The sequence below is a fragment of the Mus caroli genome, chromosome 13 (genome assembly GCF_900094665.2).
Source record: "Mus caroli chromosome 13, CAROLI_EIJ_v1.1, whole genome shotgun sequence".
NCBI lineage: Eukaryota > Metazoa > Chordata > Mammalia > Rodentia > Muridae > Mus > Mus caroli.
The window spans coordinates 63,310,567-63,318,877 of NC_034582.1; positions in this window are offsets into that span (position 1 = coordinate 63,310,567).

An 8,311-nucleotide genomic window follows, 5' to 3' on the forward strand; every position below is an offset into this window, starting at 1 on the left:
AGAGAGAGAGAGAGAGAGAGAGAGAGAGAGAGAGAGAGAGAGAGAGAGGAAGGTCGGACTTGTGATTGAGTGAGGCGTTTCCAGAGAGAATATGGAGAGGTGACAAAGATGGAGAGAGAAAGGTCATCTGTGAGGCAGGATGGACCATGACCATGTGGCCAAGAGAAGCTTGCTCCGGAGATGCACATAGAACAGAGCAAGCCAGGCGAGACTTAAAAGCAAGTAACACGTGGTCTCTGGCTCGAATGCAAGTTAGAATAGCTCAGTACCTGCCAGATAGGCTTACAGCTCATTAATAAAAACACCAGGTTTCTGTGTTTCTTATTCGAGAGCTACACAGAAAAGAGTGGGGCAGAAAACTCCCAATAATCATATTTTTACACTATGTACCTTATATGTCATTAGATTATGAATCACCATCATAATTCATAGTTGTTTTTGTTAAAATGCCAAATACACTGCCAATATTGATAAATAGTCAACAGTCTCTGCAAAAGGTAGACTGTGTGACCCAAAGCCCCTTTGTTTTCTTTTTCCTGTTCGACGACTTAAGCCACGAAACACCACTTCCTTGGGCTCACACTCAGCTCTGGACATTTTCTTTTAGGTGTTTTTATTTATTTTATGTAAGTACACTGTACCTCTCTTCAGACATACAGAAGAGGGCATCGGATCCCATTATAGATGGTTGTGAGCCTCCATGTGGTTACTGGGAATTGAATTGAGGACCCCTGGAAGAGCAGTCAGTGCTCTTAACCTCTAAGCCATCTCTCCAGCCCCAGCTCTGGGTATTTCTAAGCAGTGTGGGATCCTGAGAATTTAAGGAGAGCTACTTTTTAAAAATGGAGATAGTGCTGGGTATGGTGGTGCACACCTTTAATCCCAGTACTTGGGGGATAGGTCTCTATGAGTTTGATGCTAGACTGATCTAAAATCAAGTTTCAGTATAGCCAGGGCTCTGTTACATAGAGAAACCCTTTCTTGAAAAACAACCAAACCAAAACCAAAAACTGGAAATCATGAAAAAAATATTCTGTTCCAGTTTCAGTCTACAAGCAGAGGAACAGCATGTGATTGCAATGGTGAACCCTTTAAATATATTTGTATTCTAACACCATTTCATCATGAAGCCCCACTCCTGTCTGGCAGGAGGCTCTTCCTTATGTACTTCCCATGGTCTTCTCTTAGTCCCATGTTCTTACCCAGCACATCTGGTACCTGAGCACACCTGATTAATCACCATCCTCTGCTTTTCAATGGCAGTTCTATAATGAGACACATACATATCAATAATGTTGGGGTCAGCAAACCCAATACAAACCTAAGCAGTCACAAGAGTCCAGCAAAGCAAAGTCTTTATTTGAATTAGGGGGCAAAGCTGACCAGTCAGGGACAGTAGCAACGACTCAGGAGCCAGCTGCATCTTCAAATGTTCATCTTAGTAAATATTTAAGCAGATGACAAAAATCTACTCTATTCAGACCGCTACTTATCCATCAGTGCTGCAGAACAAACGCAGGAGCTGAACTGTAACCCATGAGCCATTGTGTTACATAGATTTAAGCCTGAAATCCACAAACATCTGTGCCAAGTTATCCCAACAACAAGGTTTAGGGATGGGGGCTTCTTTAGAAACATGTCTTTGTGGTACACTTATCCTGCTTCCATTGGTTGCATTACTCATCTGTGGTGGGGTGGCTTGCCTAGCATTTATGTCTCACCTTAGCAACCAGGATGTACATTATCCATGTACATGCTTCTTTCTGCCAAGGAAGATGCCAGTTGTCCACAGAGGTCTTGGGAACTTAAACTTTATTTGAGCCCCTATTCAAAATGGAAGTTTTATTTAAAATGGCTTCAAGCCGGGCGTGGTGGCGCACGCCTTTAATCCTAGCACTCGGGAGGCAGAGGCAGGCGGATTTCTGAGTTCGAGGCCAGCCNCCTGGTCTACAAAGTGAGTTCCAGGACAGCCAGGGCTACACAGAGAAACCCTGTCTCGAAAAACCAAAAAAAAAAAAAAAAAAAAAAAAAAATGGCTTCAGTTTGGTTTCTTCTTACAATAGTGGAATCATAAAAGTAGAAATTTTCTTTTGTTGAACATCATCAATGCATGTAGAAGAATGACACTAGGGAAAAAAATAAATGTTAGAATTGAAGAAGTACTGGTTTCTTTTAAAATCACCAACAGATTATTAAAAGAAGGCAAGTGTGTGCTGCGCCTTAGTGAACTGCCTTTCACCACTGTCTTTGATTGCACTTTCCACATATTTATCAGAATTGATCTTTGTCCATCCATGTTCAGTAATCACAAAGCAAGGCCTGTCATCTCTCTCTTTCACATTTAACTGAAAACACTTTAGTAGCAAGTCTTTTCACATCACGTAAGAATTGTGTCAATAGTTAGAAAAAATGCTAAATTTGGAACACGTTAGTGTTACAACATAAAATGAAAAAAACTTGGAGATTAACTTATAAAAAGCACACCAGAAGCAATCCTACAATGTTTTTGAATAGCTTAGTGAACTGATTAACATAATTTGATGAATAACCAAGTCTCCATGATTAGTTTTTATCTAATTCACACTTTTTTTTCAAGGCAGATTTCTAAATTCCAAAGATTCATTTCAAGCATTGAAATGGCCTAGGCCTTTTCAATATTTTAAATATGAAATATTTAAAAATGAATATTTTAAAAATGAAAATGGCCCTAACTTAAGAAAACATCCGACCCAGGAGTCATGAAAATTTAATGGGTGTCAAAAGCAGCATTTGGATTTCCAAGAAATGTCAACCAACTACATTTAAAAAGAGGGATGTTAGCATTAAATAAAACATAGAGCAAAAAAGAGCTGATTTATGACCATATAAGTAATATCACTTTTATTAGCTTTGAGCGGGTGCCCCTTTCCAAATAGGAGAGGCTTACCCAGTCAGCCACATACTACAAATGCATTTAAATTATCTCCCTTTCAACTTCTTTGGAAATAACTCACTTGGATGTCCACATCAGGCAAACTGCACCACCTGAGTGAGGCTGACTGTGACTCCAAAGATGGGGGAAGAAGTAGAGTAGAATAGACCAGACCACAGGGATTGGTTCTACATGGCTGTCAAGATCTGTGCCTGGGGTGTTCATTTATTAACTCTGGTTTTGAGTAGATTTGGTTAGAGATTCATGAATGCTCAGTTTTATATTTGAACCTTTAAAATATTTATCATGAATACTCCAGAAGGCAAATAAAAAATAACATTATAGGGCTGGAAGGTGATGATAGATTGACGATAGGTAGGTAAATAGATAACAGATAGATGACAGGCAGGTCGAAGAATGAAAGGCAAACAGCTCACTCACAGTACACCTCAAGTCTACAGATAATTTAGCTGTAAGAAGCACTGTGGTTATGGAAGGTAAGGCCTAAATTTATTAGCATGGACATTCTCAATATTTCAGTTTGTCCACTGAAGTGAGTGAGACAAGATTAAAAGGAAATGCAATCCTTTGGTGAGAGAAATTTTGAAATTTTTTATTAAAGTTGAGTCATATTCAGTGAAACATTCCTGGAGCGAAGGGCCAGGGTTTGCATTGGGGAAGATATTAAGCACCTTTTAGAAGCCCCAGCTGAACATGGGGGGTGAGGACAACACAGAGGCCAGGAAGTCCTGGGCTTAAAGCACCGGAGGTGGGGTGGGGGAGATGGGGGGTGAGGTGGGGGTGGGGACAAATGTAAAATGAATGCCTCGAAATCCAATCAGGAAATCCAGGCTTAAGTCTAATTTAAGGTCTTTATGTTGCAAGTTATAAGTCATAAGCAGGTGTTCAAAAATCCAACCCTCCATTTGGCTGTAAGTTCCTTAATTATGGGGTTGGTAAGCCACACGTCTTAGTATTCCCATTGCTGTGAAAAGACACCAAGAGCACAATAACTCTTATAAAAGACAAGATTTCACTGGGGCTGGCTTACAGTTTCAGGGACTTAGTCATGGCGGGAAGCATGGCAGGGTGCCGGCAGACATGATGCTGGAGAAGGAGCTGCGCTACATTTTGATCCACATGCATCAGGAGACTGTATGCCACACTTGGTCAGAGGTAGCTTGGGCATGGGAGACCTCGAAGCCTACCCCTACAGTGACACACTTCCCCCAGCAAGGCCACACCTCCTAGTAGTACCACTCCTTATGGGCCTATGAGGACTGACTAATGACATTCAAACTATCACATCATGTTTATTTGTAACTTGCCTGACACCAAATGTGAACGATTTTTCCTCAATTGTCAATTCTCCAGACACCAAAACAATGCCCTACAATTCAATTACAGTTTGACTCTGATCAGAAATAATGTGTGGGCTGGAGAGGTGGCTCAGCGGTTAAGAGCACTGGCTCAATTCCCAGCAACCACACAGTGGCTCACAGCCATCTGTAGTGGGATCCGATGCCCTCTTCTGGTGTGTCTGAAGACAACAGTGTACTCATATACATAAAATAAATACATTTTATTTTTATCTATCTATCTATCTATCTATCTATCTATCTATCTATCTATCCATCTATCCATCTATCTATTTATTTTTTAGTTCCTAAAAGGGAGATTTCTTTTAATTAGGTATTTTCTTCATTTACATTTCAAATGCTATCCCAAAAGTCCCCCATACCCTCCCCCCCCCCTACCCTCCCCCCTACCCTCCCACTCCCACTTCTTGGCCCTGGCATTCCCCTGTACTGGGAGGCATATAAAGTTTGCAAGACCAAGGGGCCTCTCTTCCCAATGATGTCTGACTAGGCCATCTTCTGCTACATATGCAGCTAGAGACACGAGCTCTGGGGGTCCTGGTTAGTTCATAATGTTGTTCTACCTATAGGGTTGCAGACCCCTTTATCTCCTTAGGTACTTTCTCTAGCTTTCACTTCTGTGTTTGCCACGCACCTGCATAGCCTCACAAGAGACAGCTATATCAGGGTCCTTTCAGCAAAAAAAATTAAAAAAAAAAACAAAAAACGTGGAAGCCACAGGCCCAGGGCTTGGACCAACAGACTATCTCTACTTCAGATACCATCCACAACTGCCAGGCTAGCACAGGCACTTGTGAGCCACGTTAAAAAACCAGTGGTTCCCACAGACTCTCCTCATGCCTGTCAGAACAGTTCAAAGGAAGCAGGAAAGCACTTAGCCACAGATGGCTTCCTAGAGGGATGTGACTCAGGCACAGACTATGGAAAGAGCTGCAAGCTGCGTGAGGTGTGGGGTAGAAAGGGAAGGACCAACTCAGATTTTCCAAGCTTTCTCTAGCTACATACTGTTCACTACTGCTGCGTGTAATATTCATGCCTTTAATCCTAGCACTTGGGAGGCAGAGGCAGAGGCAGAGGCAGGAGGATTTCTTAGTTCAAGGCCAGCCTGGTCTACAGAGTGAGTTCCAGGACAGCCAGGGCTAAAACAGAGAAACCCTGCCTCGAAAAATCAAAAACCAACCAACCAATCAAACAAACAAAAACAATCCACGCTAACGCCAGCTACTGGTTGGCAACGCGGTCTTCTGCCCCCATGGCTATCCGCAAGCAGCGGTCCAACCAGGTTCGAACCCACGGTTCCCTGCTCATATCTTCCCAGGCCGTCTGCCCCCTCCTAGAGCCTACAGCTAGCTCTAAACCACTAACCCCTTATAATCGAGACTCCAGAGGCTTGTGATTTATCAGTCAGATTTATAACAGTAAATTCTCAACCCCCAAACCACCCACACAAAGAACTCAAAACTCAATCGATATTGATACAAGCTGCCCACCTAAATGGCGACAAACGTGCCCTATATTATTCTATTGCTCTTCTATGATATCCATAGCTACCTGTGGCTATTTCAGGCCACGTGTGGATCCAGTTCGCCTTCTTCCTCTATCATTTCCCGTCCTACTCTCGGTCTGTCCCCTGTCTACCTCTCTCTAAAACTTTTAGCTCTGCCTTCTTTTTGTATTGCCTTATATTTCTCTTGACCTGCATACAAACAGCAATCTACACACTACCGTGGTACATTACCCACCCAGAAGCTCTTCAAACCTGGGTTTCATTACGTAGGCATGGCTGAAGACTGATGACTGATGACTAGAGTCTCCAGCCTGCCTCCCTCTCTAGAGGTTGGGGATGGGCTAAAAACTTCTGACCATGGCGTCATGTCCCAGTGTTTTTGTGTTTGTTTGGAGACCCACTCTCATGTCAAAGCCACGGAGGACCAAAATTTTAGATACTAACCCTATTACAATCTTGACAAATTTACTTACTAAGAACAAGCTTGTAGGCTTTTAAAAAACAGTTGACAATTGTATAAATGATAGCATACACGAGAATTATACTTTCCATTTAAAAGAAATTTAAAATTTCTTTTTCTTGATGCATTCCTCTGGCTGAGACTCTTGCTCTAACAACTGAAGCCAGGACGGCAGATACTCTTGTTTAGTTCCGTATTCTAGAGACAGGGGGATCTTAAACCAGACTAAGGCCATTCCTAATTTACTGAGAGTTTTGGCTAAGAATAGGTTTTGAATCTTATTTTTAAATGCTAGGTTTTAAATCTTATTTTAAAATGCTCTTCATGTGTTTGAAAGTTCTGTAAAATATGACTTTTAATAAAGAAAGCTAGATTAAAGCAGAATTTTAAACCTTTGTGTGTATTATGCAGCTGTTTTCTTGCTAAAGCAGCATTGAGGATGCTGTGGCAGAAAATCGAGGATTAGCAGGTGCTGGGTATTTCCTCAGTCACATAAGGACCATTTCCCTTCCTTGTAGATACATGTTACATTGATTTGTGTATGTACATGCGTGTATGTTGTGGGTGGGCATGCATGTGGACATATGTTGGGTTTTCCTTGCATTCTTAGAAAAAGTGTCATATAGTCCTATGACTCTCCTTAAATATTATCTTTACCTCTTCAAGTTTTTAATAGATTAGGGTTATAGTGCACAGCATCTACATACGTGTATACACTGTACAGTTTCTAAATCAAGCTATTGAACATACATATGATCTCATTTATAAATCTCAGTACCATGGTTATGCTGCCTTCAGTCAACATATTTGATCATCTGTTTCATGGAATAATCTGGCAAGGCCAACTTTAAATTCCATGGATCTCTTGGAGTTACAGGTGGTTGTAAGGGGTCTGACATGGGTCCTCTGCAGGAACAGTGCTTTTGTGGAGGTCTTGGGCCTTCTCTCCAGTTCTCTCTGTCTCTGTTTCTCTCTCATGTAATATGGCACTATGTCCCAGAGTTTTGTTAAGTTTTAAATTCAAAATTCACTTTTTACATAGATATGGGTGCCCAAGTGCTGTAATTTGTATTTTGTAAAGTCCCACAAAGGCCTATTAGGCCAGATTTGGTGTCACCATTGCTAGGGAGGCTGAGACTGGAGTATCTATCGCCAGAAGCTTAAGGCCCTTTCCATTCTGTCTGTTACAAGAGTCACAATAAACCTCTTGAATGCAGTGTAAGCAGACACCAAAGCCTGTGCTGGTGTCAGCACAGAGCTCGAGTCTCCAGGATGCACTGGACTGATTTTGAGCTGAGATTGCAAGAGTAACAGGTTAGAAAGGTCCCTCACCAATGCCAGTGAAAAGCGGAAGCTGCATCCAACAGTTTACTGCATGCCTCACCCCTACCTAAACAAAAGCTAAGACTATCCAGTAAAACCTGGGGATGTGCTGACTGCTGACCTTTAAAATAGCACTGTCTACAGACTCATACAGGTTCATACAAACAGCCCAATCCCAACTCCAGAAGGGTCTCACACGGGAACAAACTTCTTACAGGTGTGGTGTCTCGAATGAGCGCAGAGTTTCATTGTGCTCACACAGCAGGTTGATGGAAATTTCATTCCTCACTGTTCATAGTTTTAATAAGGATCTGAGTGGCTGCATTTCATTATCACCAGCTGTGATAGGAGTCTTGATTGTTCTCAACAGCCACTAGTTTTGCCTTATGGATCTGTTGTTTGAGGTCATTTGCCAAGCGAGCAGGGGCAGGTTGGCACTTGTAACTGAGGAACACTGTTCTTTGTCCCTGTGTTGCTCCAGTCTACTGTGGCTAATGCATACAACTTACAAATGTCGGGATTTGAGTGTTTTCCTAACCCCTATCTTATTTATTGCACATAAAACATGTAATAGTGAGGAGAGAATATGCAAGATGGGAAGAGTAGAACAAAAAGCGGCAAAGCCTCACCAGGCTTGATATTACTCTTTCAAATCTTTAATTCTTATAATGACCTAGGAGTCTTGTGATGACTTCTCACCAGGTGGAGATGTGTTTTAAAGGTTGATTATT